The 24,541-nt window shown below is 39.3% G+C and overlaps 1 long non-coding RNA gene across 1 annotated transcript; it reads right to left on the bottom strand.

Annotated features, from left to right (window-relative positions):
* Window positions 1-7,705: 7,705 nt before the first annotated feature.
* Window positions 7,706-21,315, bottom strand: LOC129783682 (uncharacterized). The gene is made up of 3 exons (XR_008745476.1): window positions 21,230-21,315; window positions 12,825-13,733; window positions 7,706-11,249 (listed from the first exon to the last, which is right to left on the bottom strand). It is a non-coding gene; the product is annotated as an uncharacterized LOC129783682 (long non-coding RNA).
* Window positions 21,316-24,541: the final 3,226 nt, after the last annotated feature.

Below are 24,541 nucleotides of genomic sequence, written 5' to 3'. Positions count from 1 at the left end.
AATCGGCTAGCTCTGCTACACTGTGCCGTTTTGGCATCACAACGATGAAGTCATTCAGAACATTATGCAAGGATTAGATCAGTTGATGTGTTTTCATAAGGTTACAATAACCCAAAACCAAAGGTGAACACCTCTACAAATTAGATGCTTGCCTTGTTAAAGTCACGAAATCATTGCTGCTTGGAAGAGGGATGAACTACGCTTCTTGGTAGTAGCGTGCTCTTTATATTTGTGCTAAGTTTTTAATGGAAGATCACCAAAGAGTATGAAGGCACGTATGAAGTAGGAAATTCAGGTGTACCATGGCCAAAAAAGGGGCAAGCGTCCATGGCACAAATATACTGCAAAAATGAATTGTGAACGAAGATGTCATTGAAAAGAAAAGCCTCTCTCCAGTTGTGAAATACCATTCAAAAATCAAAATCGAGGAGAAAATTTCAGGTTCCCAAAGGAAGAAGCTTAAACTATCTCATGAGCAGTTTTAACTGAGAAATTCAGCTACATTTTTCTCCGGAAACCTTCTCATATCCTACTAGATGCAACAACATTTAAAAAAATACACTTTTTATTCATGAGTCAATTTGAGAACGGGGAGGAATGTTGCTGTCATTGAGTGTGTATGTGCATGCAATAAGGAACCATTAAACATGAATGTATTTTTAATTCGTCATTCAAACTGACATTGAATGGTGAATGCTGTACCACTTATCTAAAGGATGGCACACCTATGTTTAGTTAAAGTCGGGAGATGTCCAAGGACCCTTATTGCAACATGACGGATGCACAGACTGCTAAGTCCTTGGGTTGGTTATCTTTAGAAGGGACATTTTGTCTTAGATTCCTGTTGTACATGCAACGTAGCGAAGATGGAGACTTTAAACATGACCGCTAAGGAATAGAGTCTGCATAGAGACAACTCCTCAAGGACATTGCGCAGGCACGGGATATGTAAATGAATTCTCAGAATTGTAATGAATATGTAAACAATTTCTTGGAAAATTAATGAATAGGTATGAGTAGCTTGTATAAAGGGGGGGCTGAAAAGTCACCTCGGTGTGCATGACTTTGGTGGAGCGATCCCCCATGCACCCAACGCTGCCGAATAAAGATAACCTCCGCTCGCCTGCATATTGCTGACTGATTCTTCAAATCAACATCACTTATTTCCCTTGTGTCCTGGACTGTGAAAGAAAATTAATAGAAGCCATTATAGGGTGGGGGATTTGGCCCTGAAGAATATCTTCAGAAATAGAATTATATCATTGATGGTTCTGCTACACCCCAATGAAACAATCTGTGCCAAAAGCAAGCAAATAAATATACTGGTTTGCACGCAAATCTTCAAATTATTCTTCCGGCTTCTAATTCATTACATTTTTCTAAGTGGTCAGAAGTGGAGATTGCACACACATACCCGTAGTGTTTTGGAGGATCTGAAAACTAACTACAAATGAAGAAAAAGAAACAGCATAGCAGTTCTAGCTGCAGCCTTAAAGTCAGAAAATATAACAGAAAAGAATTATCTATTAAAATCATCAATCTAGCAAGCAGCTACAGTATCAAATTTGTGTTAGAATGCTAGTATTCCTAATCTGAAATTTAGATCTACATCATATTGTCAACTGTTCATCCCAACAAATTGAGATGTAAAGACAGAAACAAGTATTTTATCAGTATTTTATCACATCATAATTGTGGTTTAACCCCAGCCAACATCTAAGCACCACACACAGCTGCACACTCACTCCCCCCACAGTGGGATGGGGAAGAGGATCGGAACAGTAGAAGTGACAGTGTAATGGCTAAAGCAAAACCCACACATGCAAGCAAAGCAAAGCAAGGAATTTATTTACTACTTCCCATTGGCAGGCGGGCATTCAGCCATCCTCAGGAAAGCTGGCTCCATCACACATAATGGTTACTTGGGAAGACAACCACCGTAACACCAAACGTTCCCCCCTCCTTCTTCTTCCCCCAACTTATATATAGTCAGCATGACATCGTATGGTACGGAATACCTCTTTGGCTAGTGCGGGTCAGCTGTCCTAGCTGTGTCCCCTCCTGATTTCTTGTGCACCTCCAGCCTACTCACTGGAGACTTCCTAAAGATAGAGATCACACATGATGCATCTGGATAGGCATGATAGGTACACATCACTGTTAAATTCCCAAATTCTTAAAAATCAAGGACTGAATCCACATAATACTCAAGTCCTTCATTCTTTTTCAGAAGATAAACTGAATTTGGTCCACTTGACTATGTGAGATTCTGTGGAAAAGATGTTCAACTGTGAAACACGAAATATCCCACGGCAGTTTTTACTTTTCACCCAAAATAATTGCTCTGATATCTGCAGTAAGTTATTGGGTTTTTTTTCCTGTGTGTTGGCTGTTGTCTCCAGAAACATATGTAAGCTGTGTAGTATTTTGGAAGCTTTAAAGGTATTTGTGCTGTCCCAGTCCACGTTACATCACATAATTCTGTGCATCTGAAATAGCAAACAATGACAGGACTTCCTATTACATATGTCATTAGCATTAGTCTGTTTTAAATTGGTAGGGCAGTTAGCAAATAAGTAGCCTTCATAATGTGGTTTTTATTATTGTTGCTATTAGTTCTGTATATGTGATCTTTTAAAACCTAAAACTGAATGCTTTCCTCAAATACATGGGTGTTTCACAAACAGGAATACTTTATGTCTGTTTTCATTTAGATATCCAGCTTATTTATGGGTAGCAGGGCAGATTGGATCAATTTATTGCATAATCTGCTGGACTATCAGAAATTACTTATATCAGAAATTAATCCACACCAAATAATTGGGACTGACGTAAGGAATTCCTCAGAAATACTCTGGGGAAAAAAAAGATAATTCAATTTTCAAAAGTCTATGCTAAGGCAAATACCAAGCATGGATGACCTAATGAAGCTGAGGAACTCTTAATTTTTTAAAGAAAACCATTTCTTTTTAATGTGAAGTTGCTTATGCATTTGCCTGAAATCACTGAATTTTCACAGATGTGAAAGAGCTGCTTTCTGAGTTAGCAACAAAAATGAAGTGTTCCTGCTAGTGTGTTCTATATTTGAATTACAAAGTGGAAATACCTGGCTAAACGTGAAAACATATTTTTCAGTTAGATTTTCACATTTGTGAGTTATTCACAATTGTTGCTATGTGTAAAAAAAATAGCTAAATCTCAAAAAGTTTTTTTGATCTATGACAACTTTTAGTCTTGGTTCTCTGCCATTTTTTGTTCAATCTAACATGAATTTAAAGTAGTTTCTCTTTCCACAGATGTTACCAATGCTGTAGTGGTTTTCATTTTAACTTTTATTCCTGCAATTGTAACAGTTATGGTTTAGATAGCTCCAAGACTGATTGGCACCATGAAATCCACAAAGAAATCAAAATTATTGACTTCTTTCACTGTTGCAATATTACTGTAGATACGCAGGTAAAGCGTTAATGAGAATTCAGTGATTTTTTGATATTAATAATGATACCACTATGTGTCAGCATTAGTATTGTTATGTTTATAAGATAATATATTGTGAAAAGGAAGCCTTACCATTATCCTTTGTTACTGTTATAATCAATGAAACAAAACTAGGCTATTTACCGTTAAAATTAAAAAAAAAGTCAAAATTCAGGTGTTTATTTTACACGTATACGTATTTTACACATATAGTGATATATAGGCAACCATACATTGCAAAATACCTGATCATCAAAGCCTGGAATCTAGCATATCAGGAACCGGTTAAAAAGGTGACTTTCTTATTTTCACAGTGTACTGATGTTTTATCTTAGAGAAGGAAATATGGAACTTCTCTTATGGTCATGAAGCATCTCAATCCTACAAGCATTGCTTGAAGTACACTGTACTTTGTGAAAGAAATGAACTCTGCCTAGCCGATGTATTATTTATTTCAGTGTCAAGCACAGTTTGAAACTTTTTGTAAGCAGATCAGTATGGAAATAATAGATTTGAAAATGAACTCGAAAGGCCCCACCAAAAAAGTTTTATGTAATAAATCAGTAAAAAAGTGTAATATAGGAAGTCAAGTTAGCACCTTTAATGAATGAACTGGCAAGGAACAGAATAGAATAGATGTATTTTCTTTGAACCCTTCATCTATATTATGTTGTTTATCTGTAAGGTAACATTTTCTACTTACTATTTATATGTCATTACAAGAATTTGAAACAACCATCTAGCAGTAAGATTACTTGACTCAGGCTTTTTGTTGGTGTCACAACAGATCTTTTCTAACTCCTATGAAACAGACATTCTTAAAAGAAATAGCAGAGGCATCTCAATTCTTTTGTGCTTTCAGTTCAAAGGCTGCCCTCCTAGGCAGTTTGCCTACCAAGGCTAAGTAAGATCTGTCAATTCCTAAACATAATTTTCCTTCTTCTAAGTATGCTTAGTCCCTGGTTCTTTCCATCACGGTTTTCCAGCCTCTGCTACCTGTGATATTGCCCACCGCATTGTACCACGAAGACAGACATATTTTTTAATATACTTTTCATGAACATATTCAGAACTTTCTGTCTTCTGGAAAAACAGATAATCATTTGAGCTGTTCTGGAGATACTAACTAGTGGCTGCAGCTGCTAAGCAGTACATAAGAATATCATTTATAAACTCATTACAGACCAGCCAGAAAAGAAACATCAACTAATTAAATTTTGTAAAGTATATATTTAATAAATATATTAAATGTTGAACTAGACAGATGCATGAGATTAAGTTTTACTTACTAAAAGCCACAAAGTGATTCAGAATTTTAACTGCTATGAATCAGGAATGATTTAGCCCACATCATAAAAAAAATATCACAAACAGGCACTCTTTCAGAAAATCTGTACAGCCAATAGATGAGCAAGGTATAAAATGAGCACTCAGAAGATCAAACCACATGAAGGAAACCAAAATTAATTATTTGCATCTGTAAGAACAGACTTATGGAGATTTCTGCATTAGAGCTCTTCTCTATGAAATATGTGTGAAAGACTGTCTTAAATTGTCTCAAAGTGTCTCAAAGTAGAAAAGGTTACAGAACAACAAAATGAACGGTAGCAAAGTTACTTAAGACCAGAGCCAGGTTCTAGTGCAAGAAAGAATGAAATGTTTGCACAATTATGGCTGAGATACAACTTTTCACTTAAAACTGATGTGGTGCCAAAAGAGCAGAAGATGGCATATGGCATCCCAATTTTTTACAGGATATGAGGTGAACGAAAGAGCTATTAACTAACAGACTCTTATGTCCATGAAGAGTGAAGCAATAGAAACTCTAAAAAAGGCATAGAATACATGCATATATGAATTTATGGTATGGTAGTTTGTAAAGTTTATTTTCTTGGAAGTTACAAGAAACTCCCACGAATTCTCTGTTGCACTTCAGAGCATGTTCAGGCCTGTGCTGCTCAGTATATTCATGGGGTGGAAGCGTGAAACAACACCATGCCTAAGTTTGATGATGACAGTAAGTTTTTCAAGTCACAATTTTCTGCAAAGAGCTGTACACAGTGTTCATGGTGCTGAAGAACTGGGCAATAAACTGGAAAATGAAATTCAGTACAATATCAGGAAAAGCAATAGTAATTTTATATAGAAAATGATGGGCCTCAAAATGGCTAATACCACCCAGGAAAATTATCTTTGAGACGTGATAGACATTGATATGAAAGCAGTGTCTCTATGCTCAGTAATAATCATAAAAGCAAAGAGAATGTTAAGAACCAGTAGAAAAGGTGTGGAGCACAAAACAGTAAACATTACAGTGCCACTACATAAATTCTTGCTATGGATGTATCTTCCACACTACCTGCAGTTCTGGCTTCCCTTCCTCAATCTGGGTATCACAAAGCCAGGAGGGCTACAAAGAAGGAACCCAAATGCATGGAATCACTTTAGTAGAAGAATGAAGAAACTCAGACTGTTCAGCCATGAAAAGGGGATAGCTTAAGAGCTGATACAATAGAAGTGATATGAAGGAGGTGAGCAAAGGATGACCGCTCGTTTCTTGTAGTAAAGGAATTAGAAGGCATAAAATTAAGTTACCAAAAGGCCAGTTCAAAACAAATAAACGGGGTGCTCTGTAAGGGTTAAATCAGGGAACGTACTCTCACAAGAAGTGAAGGATACCAAGAATTTAAATTAATTTGACAAGCTATTAGGCAAATTCACAGAAGAAAAAATAAATTATTAAAATGGAAGCTACAGCCTGTGAATTAAGATGGCTTAGGCCTCAGCATGCTGTGCACTGGGAGAGCAAGCTGGGAAAATAGCAGCATTTGCCCTCCTCTTCTACAGCTCTGTTGGAATCTGCTTTTGGCCAGATGATGCTCTGCTAAATAGACTCCGTACATCAGTTCCCTCTGTTAATTATTTTAATACACCTACCAGATGGACACATCCTGTTAAGAGGCCCTGTTATAACTGGATTTCCTACATATACTTATTCTCAGCATATTTTTTTCAAGTACGATTTCTGATCACTTGCATCCAGACAGTCTGTTGTACAAGTGAGGAAACATTCTTAGGAAGTTACTGAGTCTTCTTTGTGGAGAAGGCGTCTCTCTGCCTCCCCATTATGTGAAATTATTATGAGACTTTTTTATTATTATCATTCAGGCATGGGGGAGTGTTGCCAGACAGCAGATGGAAGAGCCATTCTTAGAAATGTGTAAACAAAATTTTTTTTAAAAGTTTATCACTGTGTGTATGGCTTTACCACATGTAATTCAGTTAGTAAAAATCTGCCGAAAGATGAGATTCACCTTCATGAGTAGCTTGCCTTAGTACCAGAACTAGGATTTATTTGTACCTATTTCTTGATTATACTAAAGTCAGTGTCCTCAGAGTATGTTTTAGTCTAATGAAAACTAAAGTTTGCATGGTTAAGTGAAGATCAGATTTGGCTTATTGTAATTTTAGTCTCAATGTATGCAAGCATCTTCAGCATCAGGAGCAGTCATAGCTGAAGCAAGGTCAGACAAGCTAACTTAAAGCAGAAAATAGGGCTGGAAAGGAAAGAGGCAAGAGCTAGGAACCAAGACAGAACAGATCAAGGGCAGGATTAGGAACTAGCACTCAGTAGGAAGAGGAACTAGGACAAGGTCTAGAAAGCAAAAAATTGGATCAGGATTTTAGACTCCAGATATTTATTGATATTTTTGATATTTAGACTCAAGAGCAAAAATCTAGAGCACAGTTACAACTGAAAGTCATGAAGCCACCCAGAGCATCCCGTCTCATCTCATGTACTTCAAGACAGGTTACACCAGTCAGCTCGCTTGGAGGTCATTGCCCTTTAGAAAACTAGTTATGGCCAGATAGCTATGAGAGATGCCTGAACTGACTGTAGGAGACATCTTGACTTTGCAGCTTTCAGCGACAGCTGAGCTAGTAGGATGTGTTGGGTGACACAAGCGTCTTCCTCATCAGCAGGTACTAGCAAAGGACCTAACACCCTTTTTTTAACAGCAGTGAAGCAACATGTGAGCAGTAAGGTGAAACACAATTGCCCACTTGAGACAAGAGGGACTGGCAAACCCAGAAAAGTTTGAATCAAACCAAATTGCAATAATCTGTTAATTAACAATAATAATTGTTAATAATCTGCAAAAAAATACACAGAGATGCTGAGAAAACAAGACAATCCTCAAGCCTTTCAAAATGGGGAAGATTTTATTCTTGGTGGTAAACAAACTAGAAACCACAGAGCATTGCACATACTGGTTTTCCGATGCAACATTACAAAATACATCCTGAGTACTGCTCTCATTTTCTTTAGCAAGGTGGGTGCTAATTTCCCTTTTGGAAGATATAGATACACAAACTGAAATATTTAAAGTCATCACATTGTTCTATGCTGTAACATAAGACGTGGCATTATTTATTCTATAAGACCATAACTTCTGTCCATTTTTGCATTTCTAATAGTTATGAGTATCTGTCAGTAGAGCCCTCTCATGAGTTTTTACCACCTAGGGGCCCATGTACATATCTGCACACTTCAGGTCAGGTTGTTTAACCTCTCTGCCTTAGTTTATCCATCATGAAGGTGTATGCTCATGAGGGTCCTAAAAGAATTAGTTCTTTATGAGATTAATTTGTTCTGCAATGAATAATACTATAAGCTAATATATTAGCTTAAAGTATTTCTTTATCTTACTCTACAGACCAACAGCTTTGTACCTTCTTTGATACCTACTAGGAAATTCTTGAGTTTCTTTTTCAAGAACTGGGTGTCATTTCTAATACAATGGTTTTCTCATGAATTTCAATGTGACTTCCTGCATTTTAACCTTAGATACACATACACTTCAAACCAAAATCCAATGGGAAAAGTAAACAACATTCAGGTATGAGCATTTGCTTCCTGTTGAATTCTGTGGAAATCATGGAAATATCTCTGTGCTGAATTGGACACAACTTGTTTCCTCTCTGCTGCTTGAACAATGGTAACTTATCAGACTCTGCTGATAAACCTCTCCTAATGAAATCCCTACCATCCTGAATCTAATGGCAAAATAAATTCCTTTCTTTTACTCAGATACCTTTGTACTTTTTTGTATATTTGCTATATCACCACATGCTGAGTTTTATCTGGGTCTTCTAGAAATTGCTCTGAAAAGGTCTCCAGCTGACCCAATATCTCATCATGGTATCAAGTTAGACATTGACGGAAATCTCTTCTCTTTTATCCAATTTTAATCTGTTTCATTGGCTCCCTGAAAGGTTTCAAATGGACTGTAAACCATTATTCTTAGGCAAAAATCTAAAAATCTGTTGGTTTAATATAATCAATAATTCTTATTCTTATTATGTCATCTTGCATTTTGAATCTTTAGCCAGTGGGTCCTCTACTGCAGTTCGCGTCTGGCAAAGGCAGTGGCACAACAGAAGTTTCTCTGTGTAGCCCCACAACTGTGTCATTGCATTTAATCTTCTATAATCACACTGCAAATGAGTCCCACTTCCATATTCATTCATCTTTGGCACTTTTTCTGAGATTATTAATATCGGGTGGCAACTTTTGAAGGCTGGAGATAGAGATGGAACTCCCTTTATGCGGGAGTCCAGGCCATATAGTACTGGGCTAACTCTGAAGCAGGAACCTACAATGGAAAACCCTTCATATACCGTCCTCAATCCCTTGATAAGACACATAGTCTCTTTCTAGCTATTTCAAAAGATGTGTTGGAAACAGCAGGTGTCAGGTTGCCTTTTAATTGTGCCCCGTGGCTTTGGATTTCACTGCCTAATGGAAGGAGATCAGTTACACTATGTTGATGTAGTTTAACAACAGGCTAAAAAAAGACATTTTTGTTTTTCTGGCTCCTTAATCCATGTGAGATGTGTTAGCTATTATTTTAGTTCTGTGTCCCATGAGGCTTTCCAAGCAGTTCTCCAGACATGTGCATTCTACCCATTCCTGTTTACAGAAACAGAGCAGACTACTGGTGTGAACTTGTTTGTTGGTTTGTAATGAAGTGTCTTTGTATTGGGGAAACTAAGCCTTTAATTAAAACCATCTGGCACTATAAACTGTTTCATGTTCCATAATACTGAATGTGGTTTTCAGTTAGAGATATGGAAAGTCAGGAGGTTTCCTCATCCTAACTAAAAATTCTGTTGCTGGTTTTCCTCTTAAAGATGGAATACTCCATCCCACACAAGAGATGAGTAGAACAGCTACATTTAACAATTTTATAGTCCCAAATGCTGCAGTATTTGCATCACAGAAAGTTTTACAAAAGGACAAATAAACCATGTGACAGCCACCTTGTTACTGTTTCTGCCAGTCAGCCAATATCTTTGATATTTATATCAAAGAATATATACTAAAGTTAATACAGATTCAAAAAAGCTCAGGAAATATCATGCTCCTCAATAGCATATGTATCGACAGCTGATAAGGGAGAGTGGCCAGGTGTGCACAGTTTTGAGAAATGAGAGATCAAGAGAAGTAGAACACTGCCATTAAAATTACAGGTCCCATAAGCAAAATCCAGTCTTAATTATTTTCCATTTCAGTTACGAGTTAGCTTTGCTAATACTATTTCATTATCTCCCTTCTCGTGAAATCTAGTTTCCCCAGATTAAGTGACTTTGACCATAACACTGTGTTTGTAGATCAGCAAATATGAACTTGTTAGGTATTTGCAGGAAGAGCCTACAGTGATTAATAAGGCAAAAGATTAGGAGCAAGGACAATCTGGGTCCTAATCCCAGCTGAGCCACTTATGGTGTAACCTTGGTGAAGTTACTTGACCTTCGTGTTTCTCTGCAAACTGCTGGAAATTGGATACCAGCTGGACCTCAGAGAATACCAGACATGTCTGCTGAATTCCCCCCAATTAGCAGTGTTAGAATAATGGTGAGTAGGTTTGCATTGTGATTGTGGGATACTGTGCCCACAAATACAGTCAAGGATTAATGACCCTCCTTCCCTTTCCTGGCAGGACTAAACCAGTGTTTAAAGGTGGCCTGTGCACTGCACTGTCCAACTGTTGGCTATATCATAAATGCAAATAACAGCACACATGAGGCAATTAGACGTTAAAAGGATCCCAGCTGTTCCCTTCTACCCAGCATTCTCCTGCACTTCCAGCAGGGACATTTATCAGATTATCTGATTAGAAAGATTAGATTTATAGGGCCAGACTCTTAGCTGCATCCATGGTGAACTACCTGCAGTTCTTTAATATGGGATCAGTTCTGCGCAACTGGAAAAGGCAAGTCCAAGAGCTGGTAATCCCTAAGGTGAAGTATCATTCTGGCCACATTCACGCCAAACACACCTGCCAATGATCCAATGCCAGTAACTTTATATCATCAAAGAAATTCCTCATGTCAAGTGTATCCCAAAGTCCTTTCGTGCAACTAGGGGATTTCCCTGAACTGAGCCTAAATTTTCTTCTGTCAATATTTGTGGTATTATTTATTTTAAAAGCAAAGCAAGAACACAGGTCACAGTGAAGAAAGGCTCAGCCTTTAGTCACTTTGGCAATAAAACAATATAATCCCACATAATTCTCAGACCTCGTGGTTCACTGAAGGGAGGACAGTGAAGGTGTGCTTACATGACTGCCATTATATATAGTTCACATGTGGTTTCATGCAAGTATCAATAAAAGAAGAATAAATACCTAAAACATCACTATGGGAGTAATTTGAAAACCCAGATAATAAAACAGCACCATATTATCATACGAAATCTTCCACATTTCCTACAAAAGAGAAAGTAGTTTTCTGTAAGTAATTAGAACAGTACAGCATAACAACTATATATATAGTACAGTATAACAACTAATGCAATATTTCAGAATGATCAAATTGTGAAGAAGCTGTGATGTGGAGGATTAAGTGTCTGTTATTTTGTTTTTATTGTGGTCCTCAGTCAGTATGTTTGTTCATTTATTCAGAATGGTATGGAGCTATACTTGCCAAAAGAAATATGCAGTATCTTTCATACAAAAATCTCTTTGCAACTCCTCTGTGAGATAATCCATGCCCCATTTAGCCTTGTGTGGGAGGGAGAGTAGGGATTTTGAACAGATAACTGCTAATTTGCTGCAAAGTTCTCCATCTATTATTTATTGTTCTATTATTTTACAACAAAATTATTTTCCAGCAGAGCCACAGAGACACATTCACATGCCCTCAAGTGCAGTCTCATTGGTAGTGCTTATTTGTCTGCTAAACAAAAAGCTAAATACACCTATGTAACTTCTTTTAAGCCCCCTCTGTAAGGAGTCATGTAGGACCATGTAAGACCTTAGTTGGGCAGTTTAGCCAGCATGTGGGTTGTCTAAATTGAAGCAGGCGTAATACAGCTGAAAATACTATACAGCAAAGAAAAAGTAGGGAAGAAATTATGTCCAGATGTCCACTGTCTGATAGCATTTTTTCTGTAGTTGGTGCAGCTCATCCCTCATCAATTTTTGCTCTATGCCAGGACCACTCAGGTTAGTTGCGTCTGCTGGTAAATTTTGCAAGGATCAACTCGTCAAAAGAGCACATATCACCTCAAGGTTTGGCACCCAGCATCTTAGATGGGAAATGTGCTGGCCCACTCCTGCTGCTTCCCAAGAGACCTGAGGAACAGCTACAGACACAGAATCTCTGCAGGAACATGGGAAAATCTCAATTTCTGCAGTGTTGTAGAAGTTCCACACAGTATATGTGGCCCTGCTCTTTCTGTCCCATTATTATGAGGTAGCTCACACAAAATGCTGACATTTGGTAGGCACTACATTGCCTGTGTCAGAAAAGGTGCACCTGTTATCTATTAAGTTGTGATAGTATTTATTCCACCTTTCAGATTCATAGTTTTCCGCCTTGTTCTACACCTGACTGAGAAACTCTCAGAAAGAACTTGTGCCTTATTCCTAATCCGTGTCCCTGATCAAAGAAAGGAAGAATTTTAGCCTTAGACAATGCAGCTAGAAAAATTGAAAAAATATAGATGTATACTGAAATCTTGTTCTCATTAAAAACAAAGAGTATTTTGTTCTTAAAGTTTAATTGGGTAGAATTGACCCTTAAAGACATGGTATACAATTTCAAGAATTAAAAATACTGATTTGTCATTCTCTAGGACACCAAGGGTAGAATTAATTCAAAATAAGTGGGACAAGTCAACTGGAGATGCCAGTCTTTCTCTTTGGACTGTAGAGGGAATGTAAACAACTATTTCTTAATTACATATTTAACCATTAGATAGCTAAAGGTACATGGGCTGAGTACCATCTTTAATGGGTTAAGAACACTGTAATGCACATGCACACACACATGTCACATACCGACAGCATCACTTGTTACAAGACATCTTCCATCCAAAGCACCAGATTTAAGTTGGCTGCAATTTGACAGACTATGTTTGATGTGAGGTCTTCCATCTTTGGCTGAACGCCTTGCAAAAATTCAGTCAGAAGTGAGGACCAAGTTAGGGAACATTTAAACAAATTGGACATACAGTCCATGGGACCTGATGGGATGCACCCTGCGAGCGCTGAATGAGCTGGCTGAAGTCATTATGAGGCCACTTTTGATAACTGAAAATTCATGGCAACTGGGGGTTTCCTGTCAGTCATGTTCAAAAGGGCAAGAAGGAGAATCTGTGGAACTGCAGGCCAGTCAGTCTTACCTCAATCCCTTCAAAGGAGATAGAGCAAATGATCCCAAAAAAACATGTGAAACATATGATGGACAAGAGGGTGATTGAGAGTAGTCAGCAGAAATCATGCCTGAACAACCTGATGGCCTGTGATGATATGGATGTTGTTTATCTTGATCTCAGTAAAGACTTTCAGCGTTGTCTCCCATTACATCCTCACAGACAAACTGATGAAACATGGCCTAGGAAAGGGGACAACGAGGTGTGTTGAAAACTGAACTTGCCAGAGGTGCAGAGGCTTGCAGTGAGTGGCATGAAGTCCAGTCACTAGTGCTGGACCCCAGAGGTCAATACAGGGTCCAGTACTGTTTAATCTCTTCATTAAAGAGTTGGATGAAGGGGTGGAGTGCACCCTCAGCAAGTTTGCAAGACATACAGATTGGGAGGAGTTGGTTGTGCTGCCATTCAGAGAGACCTCAACAGGCTGAAGAAGCAGGCAGACAAGAATCTCATGAAGTTCAGCAAAATAAGGCAGTTGGACTAGATGATCTCCAGGGGTCCCTTCCAACCTCACCAATTCTGTGAATCTGTGAGCCTGAACAAAGCAAAGAAGAAAAAAAGAAAAAAAACTAAGACAGTTTTCTTTACATTAAAAATCTGTATATTGGCACTTTTTTGACAGAGCTAACTCCTTATCTGGTTTGAAGCAGCAACTTGAAATTTGGCAGAGACAAGGGTATTTGTATCAAGGATACTTCTATTGGCTTCCTGGTCAATAGTCCTCTTAAGATAAGCAATCCTTAATAGATAATGCAATATCTATTTTTACATATGCTCAGTAGGCATTTATTAGAGATTCACAGCTAAAAATTCCAAAGATACTGTTATCCCTGAGCATGATAAAACTTCCTTGCAGCCACAGATGAAAACAGTCAAGGACACCTCTTTTCACTTATCTCTGAAAGGCTGTTACAGGATCTCACTCCATGGGTGGCCAGAAGCCGCCTAGTTCCCAGTCTAACTGCTCATGATGAATTATAACCTTTCCCTCTTACATTGATACTAGTGTTTAACGGTGAACATCTTGTTTAACTTTGTAAAATGAAGGTTGAATGGAAAATAAAGATTCTGTAAAGGCTCCAGAGAAGAAGGTATCAAGGAAGAAGCAAGTTTGGTACAAAAGGTGTGGCAAGAAAGAAAGAAGCAAAAGAAGAGGAGGGACTGTCTTGGCAAGGAGATTTTGTTAGGAGCTACTGGTGGCACAGACAAACTCAGACTGGGAATTTTGGAGGAATGCATGAGGGAACCATGAGCCATGGGCAGAAGAGATGGTTTGCATGATGGGGCATTGTGGCTAGACAAATTATGGAGGTAAAGTTCTGAGACAAGGAGTCCACATTGAGGAATATAGAAAAAAGAGGAAAAACTTACTGCGTAAGGGTGGAGAGGCAACTGGAATGGGGACTGTGAACAAACTGAAGAAACAAGGAGGAGCAAGTCTGAGACACAGGGAAGAGTTTGTGTGTGAGAGTGAAACTGATGACACAACCTAGTCAGTGCATTGCTATCTGATAGAATCACTCATCTGTGAATTTTTTAATGAAGCTGGAAAATTATGTTTATAAAAGAGATACTTAGTCAAAAGCTTCACTGTGTATGTGCAGCCCGTGCATCTCTTTCAGAGAGCAACTCACTATGGGTTTGAACTGTCTGTGCAGGGAGGGACAACATTGCCTGTGAGCCAGGAAACGTGAGGTGGGCAGGACGGGGGATTGCAGCAATAACAACAGCTTTGCACAGTTAATGCAGCTGCATGGTACGCTGGAGAACACAGTTTTATGCCTGTCTTTTCTGGAAGTCCCCTGGTAAGCTGACCAGGCCACTGAAACACCATTTTACATCTGTTCAGAATTTCAGTGCCTCATTTTCTGAATAAAAGCTGCTTACTATTCCAACGCACAGAAGTACACAGCAGTTGGATCTGCTGCCCACACCAATGGGGAACACTGTTAATATGCATAGCGAAGTATCATGCTGAATTCTCTGAAGAATTACCTTACAGTTTTCTTAAATCAGGCACACAATGCTAATTCCAGTTTTATTCTCCTTGTGCCCTAGATCCACTTCTGTAAGGGGAAGACAGCACTTGCCTCAAAGAGATTTTGAGAAGGTGAGTATTAATGAAGAGACAGATATCCTTGTGACTATCACACACCCATAAGAAAATTCATGCTTATCGTTGTGAAAGGGGTCTCACTAGACTGCAGTGAACAAGGTATATGTACAAGCTTCATGCAGAACAATGAGAAAGAAACAACAAAATGAATAGCTATTCAGTAAGTAAACACTGTTCTTCCTGTGGATTGAGTGAGGCAGGAATTCTGCAGGAAAAAAGCAAGCCTGCTGGGGATGTGTGGTCTGTCCTGCTCCAGGCAGCACCGGTCAGCCACGGGGCTGCTCAACAGGGATCCCACAACATCCCTGTCTGCTTTATTTACAACCCTTCTCCACCACCACTCTAAATAAGCAACCTATCCTGTTTTAGTCTTTCCCCACTGCCCTCCGTTTTGCCGACTGCATACTTACTTCAGAATTCCAGCCTCAGCAGCACATCCCTGCCGCTCTCTTTGAAAATTTTCACCTGCAGGGAGTTCCCCATACTCCCTGTTCACATCTTTTGTCTGGTAGATCCTCCCGTCACTGTATTGCTAGCTTAGCCTTGGGTTGGCCCACTGCTTCCCCCTTCCCCTGTCTGAGATGCTAGCAGTTTCTCACATGCGCAGCCCACACAGCAGGAGGAGTGAGGGTAGCTGCAGCCCCAAGTCCTGCTGTTGCCAGACCCTTGAGAGGCAATGCAGCCTGCACACAAGCTGCTCTGCAGCAACAGCGAGGTGGCTTTGGCTTTGCTGGCACATGCCACATATCCCTTGCTACAAGGCAGAGTGATGTTTGCAGCGAGGTGGAATACGCACCTCCTCTCACTGGCTGGCAACAGATCTGGTCCCTCTTCGGCACCTGTTCCACAGGCAGGTCTCTACTGACCATCAAATCTTGTAGCAGCCCTCTGAGTGGCATACTCCTGGGGCCATCGGTATGCTGTTTTTCCGGCCAACTCACTTTACCCTCCCAATGCACCCCATCATTTAGTGTAAACCACTGTCCATCTGCCTGCACACCCTTGACAGAGATGATGTAAAAAAGTAAAGGCTGTGTCATAAAGGCTGTGCTGAAAATGTGAGAATATAAAACCAGAAGTAATGAGTCAGATTAAAGGACCACCCAAACCAGTATCTCCAACACCGGCTGAGTAAATTTGCAGGGAGAAGCACAACCCAGAGCAAGATGCTTTCCCAAAAATTCCCAACACCTAAGGATTTAGCTTGCCACCAGCTGTATCCTTGTATGTTACAACTCTTAACAACTCTTTTATTCCATTACTTCTCCATTTGCTCTTTGAAACTGGATGATTTTTTTGCTTCTAACATGACATCATGTTTCCCAGCCTAACTATGGGTTATGGAAAAAAGCTGCTCTCCTTTTGTCTGTTTTGAATGTACTAGTTTTGAATGGAATAAAGTTTTATTTGATGTCACCTAGCTGTTGGATGAGAAGACACAGTGAGCAATCATTTTCTGTTCTTCTCCTGTACTACTCATTTTATTATCATATTCTTTATCTATCTGTCTTTTATCTATGCAGAAATATCATGGTCTATTTAATTGTTCTTCATATCCAAACCATCCCATATATTCAACCACCCTTATCACCACTCTCTGCTCTTCTTTGAGAGGGGAGAACTGAACTGCATCTGATATTCAAGATTTAAGCGTACCAAGAACATCTACAAGCAAAACTATATTATCTCATTTCATTTTTTTTTATTATTTGCCTAATAATTCCTGAATTCTGTCCTCTTTTTAGTGGCTATGCAGCATTGAGGTTACATTTTTATGGCCTTGCCTGAACAGTACCAGCTAGTAGTTACCCATCACTGTGTATTTAAAGCTGAGCTTGGGATTTGACATGTGCATTACCTTTACCTTTATCTACATGAATTTAATTGACTATTTAATCACCTGGTAATAGCATGATATGTTTCTGCAACTCTCCAAAAGAACTTCTGGTCTTTATGAATTTACGTTTTGCTCAGTATCATGAGCAAACTTGACTTTGCAGCCTCAAATACATTTTTTAAGTAATTAATATGCCAAGTCTATAAACATATACTTAGAAACAAACAGATTTTTTTCATTAATAATGCTCAAAGTTCCTCACAGATCCACAATGCTTATGACAGGCATTTACCTTCCTCAGCTGATGTTCATTAATTTTGTCTGTATGAAGAGTTCAAAGCCAGATTCATAACCTTTCACAGGAAATGTAGCAGAAGATTTTGACTGAATGAGAAGTGCCAGAACTCTGTATTTTTTTATTGTTTCCATCTTCAAGCATTTCTCTTACTCTTTCTGCCCCTCTCATTCCTTTATTCCAAAGTTTCTCTACCTTCTTATTTTGTTACTTCCCATCTCTTCCTGTTTACATTTTTCTCTTTGTTTTTTTCTTCATTTCAGTGTCCTTTTTTTGTTTATTCTGTTTCTTGAGTTTCCACTTCTTTTTTTGCTAGTTTTGCAGGATCCTCTCCAGTTCTGTACTTTTCCATTATGATTACAACCATTCTATCATGTAATGCTTACTATTTTTGTGGCAGTACTGAATCAATAAGCATTCCTATAAACCCTTGCAGACTTAAAAACAAGCTGGTCCCTGTCCCTGAACATTTAGCCTAAGTCAGTGACAAAACATAACAGGGAAAAATAGTGGATGTGGAAGTGCAATGCGATTTGTGGAAGAGCTAAGGGGAGTAAGCTGATATCGTAACATGCTGGTTGCTTGGCTCTGTTGACCAGAGATTGTACAGAGATTGTCAGAAAGTCAATGTGGGAGTTTCAAGGAGTTATTAGATGCTCCACCCATAAGGGACACTGAAGGAGAAAAGGTACTTGTAGAAAATTATTTACAGAATCAATTAAAAAAAATAGGAGAAATTGAGAGTTGTAGTTGCTGGGTGATAGCAGTGGGCATTGGTGAGGCGTGCAGATCGAATCAGTGACAATTGGTCTGTGCTTGATACTGTGAAAAAAGAGGAAGACAACAGGACACTCAGATTATGACTTTCCTTCTCCTGATCCATGTTTCTGGCCATGTTTCTTCTACTCTTTCTCCAGCACTGGAAATACCACCTAGCAACTCTAAACGGTAACAATTCTCACATATTTTCACAGGAGCCATGATACATTTCACAAAAGAACAAGAAAACTGACTTAGTAAAGTGAGAATTTATGCTTCAGAAGTAACTATCTCTTGGATAGGTCAAAGCTAACATAGCAGTTTGGTGCCATTCCCACCTAGGCCCCACTTGATCTGATAGAACTGGGGGAGAGGGACACACATTACTCCTCAGAGACGTGTTCCCAGCTGCCTCTAGGACTTATTAAGGAAACTGGATATTGTCCCCTGATGTTACATCTGCCCTCAAACCTGGAAAACAGACTTTTTAATTACAACTAACATTCTCTCCTTATCCTGGTTACTTTGTCATTCAGATACCCAAGCCTCTCAGTTTCTCAGGCAGACTATAGCTCACTTCTTCCATTTTTACCGCTCAACACAGATTTCATTTTCAAGTTTTGACCACTGCTTTCAGTGTAATTGTTAAAAAAATGGGAGGAAAAAAGAAAAAAAGAGAAGAAAATAAAGCTGACCCAGGAACCTAAGTAGAGTGGGGAGTCTGCAGGCAGCAGATGGAAAACAAGCACAGAGTACTAGGAACAATGTGAAAACAGGGTCAGCAGGAAACATCAAGTAAATGTAGCTTCCTCTATGGAAAATATATTTGCATTGACTTCATTTAACTTTGTATATGAGAAACGGCAAGCTTCAGGCTGCAGAGTTCCTTTTCCTTTCCATTGAAAAGTTGGCTTATACAGATTAAAGACATTTTGTAACTATGTAATGTAAACCAATGACAAACAAACAAAAAATTAAATGTACTATAACTCTTCAAACCCTCTTCTCAGCCTCTATCTGTACAGTACCAAGCCTAATGGCATCCTTGTCTACGACTTGACATAGCTTCCCATGGAAAGCTATGTTTATTAAAAACAAAAAGTAACAAAATAGAAAAGTGACTCATGAACTTGTCCAAAATCTAAATTTAAAAAGTAGGGTGAAATTTCATAGTGCAAGCAAGTGCCTCAGGAGTATAGTTAGATCTCCTCTTGCAAAGTCAACTGGAAGTGTCTAAGCCCTCTGCTCTGGATGTGGTTACTCCTGTAGGGTGAACCACCAGACCTGACAACTGACACTCATTTGTGTCAGTGCGTTCTGACACCTCCGTTCTGGAGGTGAAACCCTCCAGGAAAGAAGCAGTAACCATGTGTTAACAGCAGTAAGTGAAGGTGTGTCTATGCCTGAAACTTGAATATTAAATATTTTCAGTGCTTTAGACTGTGACCCATTAATTTTACTGGAAATAAAGCATTTAGATTCCTTGAATAGCTATAGATTTCAGTGCCATGGTCACTGGGCCTCATTTTAAATCCCAGTTTACTTTTGCCTACGACTGCAAATATGGATATGAAATGACAGGAGTTTCCCCTAAATTCACTTTTTTTGTGAAAAGGAAAACCAGCAAACCATAATGTAATCTAATATCAGGCAGACATTTGCTTTACAGGATAATAGACATACTGGATTAAACTCATCCCAGAGCAAGTATAAAAGAGTATAAAGTAATTTAAATGTGTTGATGTAGGTGCATGAATTTTTATTACGAGTGTTAATGACTATAGAAGGTGAAAGGCAGTGAAAGCTCAGGATTACAGAAACATATTTACCACAGACAAAATGCTGCTCACAGCAGTGGGTTTTTATGAGTGTGGTTCAGAATGTCAAACAGATAGTGCTCAGCCCTGAGACAAGCCACTGCACCTCTGCAGGCTGGCTGGCATTGGTATTTACCATTCCCCTTATTTAACATTCCCCCTGTTTCAAAACTGTGAGAAACATTTTTCCTTCACTCTGAAGCAGTCTGTACTGCATTTCTTAATCTGCCAGGTAAACCCTCTAGAAACCAGTCTTGCTTCCTTCTCTGAGTTTTATGGGACAGGAAAAGCAGAAGGAAAGGAAGAAAGACAGCAAGAAAACACAGCATACCAGCAATAGACATATCAGGGGTTTGAGACTTGCAACATTCAGATAAGCTCAAAAGATCTGATGGACATTTCTCTGAGCAGAAGCCAAGGAATGGTTGAGGTAATTGTGCTAATTCTTGTAACAACCCTGCAGAGGAAGAAGAAAAAGGTGTCTGAGGGTGGTGATGTGGCATATGGGGCAGCCAGATCGAGGTTGCTTTCAGTTTCAGAGGCGGAGGGAGTAAGAATCCTTTTAGAAGGTTAAAAAAGTAGCTACAACACAACCTGTGGGTAAAAGGTTTATCACATTCCTTATTCAAGAAGTTAAAGTCAACCTTCTTAGAAGAAGAATAAATAGCGGAAGACCTCATCCCATGTAACATGGAGGGACTTCTCCATAGCAGTAACAGGTTTTCTTACCTTGGAACCAAGTTTTCAGGTACCTTTGCATTTGTACACTAAATTTAAGAAAGAAAGAAAAAAAAAAAAAACCACCACCACCCCCCCCCCCCCAAACAATACAAACAAAAAACCCACACAAAATCCAGAAGCACTTCAATGTACAGGAAAATTAAGTGAACCATTAAAAAAAAGGAGATACAGCAAAAAACTGCATTCATTAAGGATTCCCTAATCCCTCTAAAGAGGTCTGTATACCCACAGCAGAGCAGCAAAAGCACTAAAGATGGACGATCAATATAAAATAGTCAGTTCTTGTGAGCAGTGATTTTGGCATTTTAGAGTTCAGAAACTGCTGCAGGAAAATTAACCTCTACAGAGTGTTCTGTAACAAGAAAATTTAAAAATATAAGTAAATAATTCTGGGCATGCTGCCTGAAAGATTAAAAGACTATAAATATGAGAGCAAATAAAATTCAAAGCGATCAAAAGTACCTACATGTTGTTCCTTTGCAGAAGCAATGAGAAATCACATCTTGTGAGCATGTAACTGATTTAGAACATCATTCTAAAGAAGCTTCCAAGAGTGTAGAAGCTGACTCACACAAACAAAAAGCCTTGCAGGAGTTGCATTTTCAGCAATGCAGATAACAAATTCAGTGCATGATAATGAAGGCTTCAGCCATGTTGGGCGGTAGAACAGGTTATTTTTGGCACCCCTAAAATCCATTCTATTTTGATGTGTTGCCAATGACTGCGTCATTTCGACTTTCTGAAGCTGCTGGTTGTGACACCCACATTGTTCTCATCTAAAGGACGGTAATGTCCCTTTGTTTAACAACAGTTGAAACAATGGAAAACCACTGGCCCCCGAAGAAGTCTCAGGGAAAATGGACAGTAATGCTGTCTGTGGGGTTTACCAAGGGCCTGGCAAAGGTGGGAGTAGTGAAAGACTGGTTTATACAGCTGGATGTGATGAGAGGAGAAATACCCAAGGAGTATTCCAGGAGAACAGCAAAGCCATTACACAGGGCTGTCTGCAATTTTTCTGCTACTTTCTTTTTGCATAACCTTCAAAACAAAGAAGAAAAAAAAAAAAAAGAGGCAGAAAAAGAGCATGGTTGCCATGAAACTGCTTCCTGCTGTTTGGTTACTCTATATCTACAGGATGCAAGAACAGGATGGCACCAGAAAAAACCAGCCACCTTCATCACCACTATCTTCTAAGAGTTACAACTTGCAATACCCTGGCTATAAGCAAGCTGTAGGAACATCAACAGGCACCGTGGAGAAGAGATGAGGCAGTATTCAAGAAAGAAAACTTTGAGGTGTTCTTAGTGGAAGACTATAGATGCTTGCAGAAGTAAGTCTCCTGGACATTATGATCTGAAGAAAAAGGCATTAATCAATTTCAAAGGTTTCCTGGAAAACAAATCTCATTCCACGATGGCATTGCTCGCTGGAAAGCAACTGCAACGACCCAGCCACACAGAAAAGCTGAGTTGCATCATTCACTGTTGGAAACAGAAAGACAGACCAGCAGGGTGGCCTGTGTTCTGTGGAATAATTTCTGCAAAAAAAGGGAAGTCAAAAAAAGTTTTGACCAGCTTGAAACTTGCTAGTCATTCTCAGCTAACTGGATAGGCAGCCACACCAACCAGAAAATACCAGTTCAGCATTTATCTGCCCCATGTGTAATTCACAGATACCCCCAGGGTTGAGAACAGACCTGCACCAAGACACAAGAGCCCATTTCTTTAAGTGCAATTCTTTTTCTTTAAGTTGCCTTGCAATTTCAGGCAATTCAATACTACAGTTCAAATTAATGGGTTTGGAGAGATAAAAATAAAAGAGATTCTTTTGTGAAACTTCCTGCTTTTTGTTAGTGCTGCAAAACTTGTTGCCAAAAGAAGGACTGTTCCCCATATTCTTTTTAAAGGCATCTGTCAGCCTGAGTGCACCAAGGTGGGAGTGGAAAAGAGGAGGCTGTCTCCAAACTGGCAGAGGACAAACAAGCATTTACCCGAGGTAGATTCAGATTCAGTAGAGATACTAAAGATTGACAGCAAACCAATTTATTGCCGCACGTAGGGCTTGGATTTGCAAGTGAACAGAGACCATAACACTTAAAGAAAATATTTTGCCATGAAGTGTACTTTGGACTGGAACTACGAATTGAAAGCAGCCAGTACTGAAGAAGATGAAAGCCAACCACTGGAAGGAAATAACTATGAAAACATAATACCCTTCTGTGAAAAACAATAAAATAAGCACCCTATGAAATGCTCTACAAATGGAACTCTCAGTGTACTTCAATACCAAGATTTTCCAAAGTGCAAGGAAGCTTTGCACTTGCCTTCCCAGAGTCTGTGTTTCATCCTATAATCTGAGTTCACAATCAGAAAAAAAACCTCAACTGTTCTCCACTCACCTATGCACCTGCTACATTTTTCTTAAGCGTCATGGCCTTTTCCTTCGCGTTTACTGAACACATGGGAATTGTGCTAAATGATCCCTACTGACTGAGACAGGCTTATTGTTGCAAGACAGCTTCTGTTCTGTACTTCTAAAGCAGATTAATTTCTTCAGTTCTCCCTGTGTCTGTATTTCAGTTAATTTTTTTTTAATCTTGTAGTGAATTATGAACACACAGAGATCTAAGTGTAATATTTTAATTTTTGGTCGGATGTTGTTTTCATTTTAAAGCCTCCTGTTTTTCTTAGAGGATTGTGTAAAATCCTCCCACCATCACCAAATAATCATTGAGCAGGATTTTTGATTCCCAGCTTGTGCCTTGAAGAAAAGCAGATGCTTCATGATCATAGTAGCTAAAAACTCCAACAAGCGGAAGAAGAAAAGGACACAAACCCGCTTTGTTATTATCTAAGACCCATAGAAAAACAAGGTGGCTGTTAAACAAGGTGATTGGAAAAGGAAGGAATGAACTACTAGCATAGTTTTCCTGAACACTGAATAACTACTGTTAGCACTCTGAAACAGCAGGTCTTCGGTACCTGTAAACTCCTTGCCTGGTTCTGTGCTCAAAGGACTCTGCCACTGTGGCCAATCTGGATGCAATTCTCCCTTTCAGGGTTCAGTTTAATGATCAAATAGCAATCTCAAAGTAGGCAAACCGGTGGTGATGCCAACTCTCTCCTGCAAATACTGCCACCCCCCTTACTTCAGGTAACTGTCCCCTCTCTCTGTCTTTGTCTCTTTCCACTAGAGGAGAGCTGAGAGGTGTCTGATCAAACCCCATGTAGACACAGCCCATTCCCCTAAAAGATCCCCAAAAGACGGTTTTCCCAGGGACGTGAGCCAAGCCAGTGAAAGCACATGAACTAGTTATAGGCCTAGATATAGACCTACAGACGCTGAAGTACCTGTTGGTCTTTGCTACTTAAACAACATCATCTATGGCTGAGAAGTCTCCTGGATTTCATATGGGTCTGGCATATTCTGCAGTTGGTTTGTTTCTGATCCATTTTGCAACCACCAAGTAGTATTCGGTCCCCTGCAGGCAGCTGCTTGCTCGCTCCATTAGGCTGTTACTCCACAAACTGAGGCATCCAGTGAGGCAAGAAGGGAATAAAAACATGCCAGAAAATCACCGTCCCTCCTGTCTTTCCATTCTCCTCCAGAGGCATAGCAGAAGCACATGAAGCAGGCCAGGGCTGACCAGTGAGCGCAGCAATGCCCGCAGTGTTACACACCAGCTCAAGGTTTAGCAGTGCTCAGAGTTCTACAAAGCATTAGACCATCGGCATCCTGAAAGCCTGCCCAAGTAGGCAGAAGAAAATAAGCAATGTTA

Source organism: Falco peregrinus, chromosome 1 (genome assembly GCF_023634155.1).
Source record: "Falco peregrinus isolate bFalPer1 chromosome 1, bFalPer1.pri, whole genome shotgun sequence".
Classification (NCBI taxonomy): domain Eukaryota; kingdom Metazoa; phylum Chordata; class Aves; order Falconiformes; family Falconidae; genus Falco; species Falco peregrinus.
The sequence above is the reverse complement of the archived record's forward strand: the minus strand, read 5'-3'. Positions and strand labels throughout refer to the sequence as shown.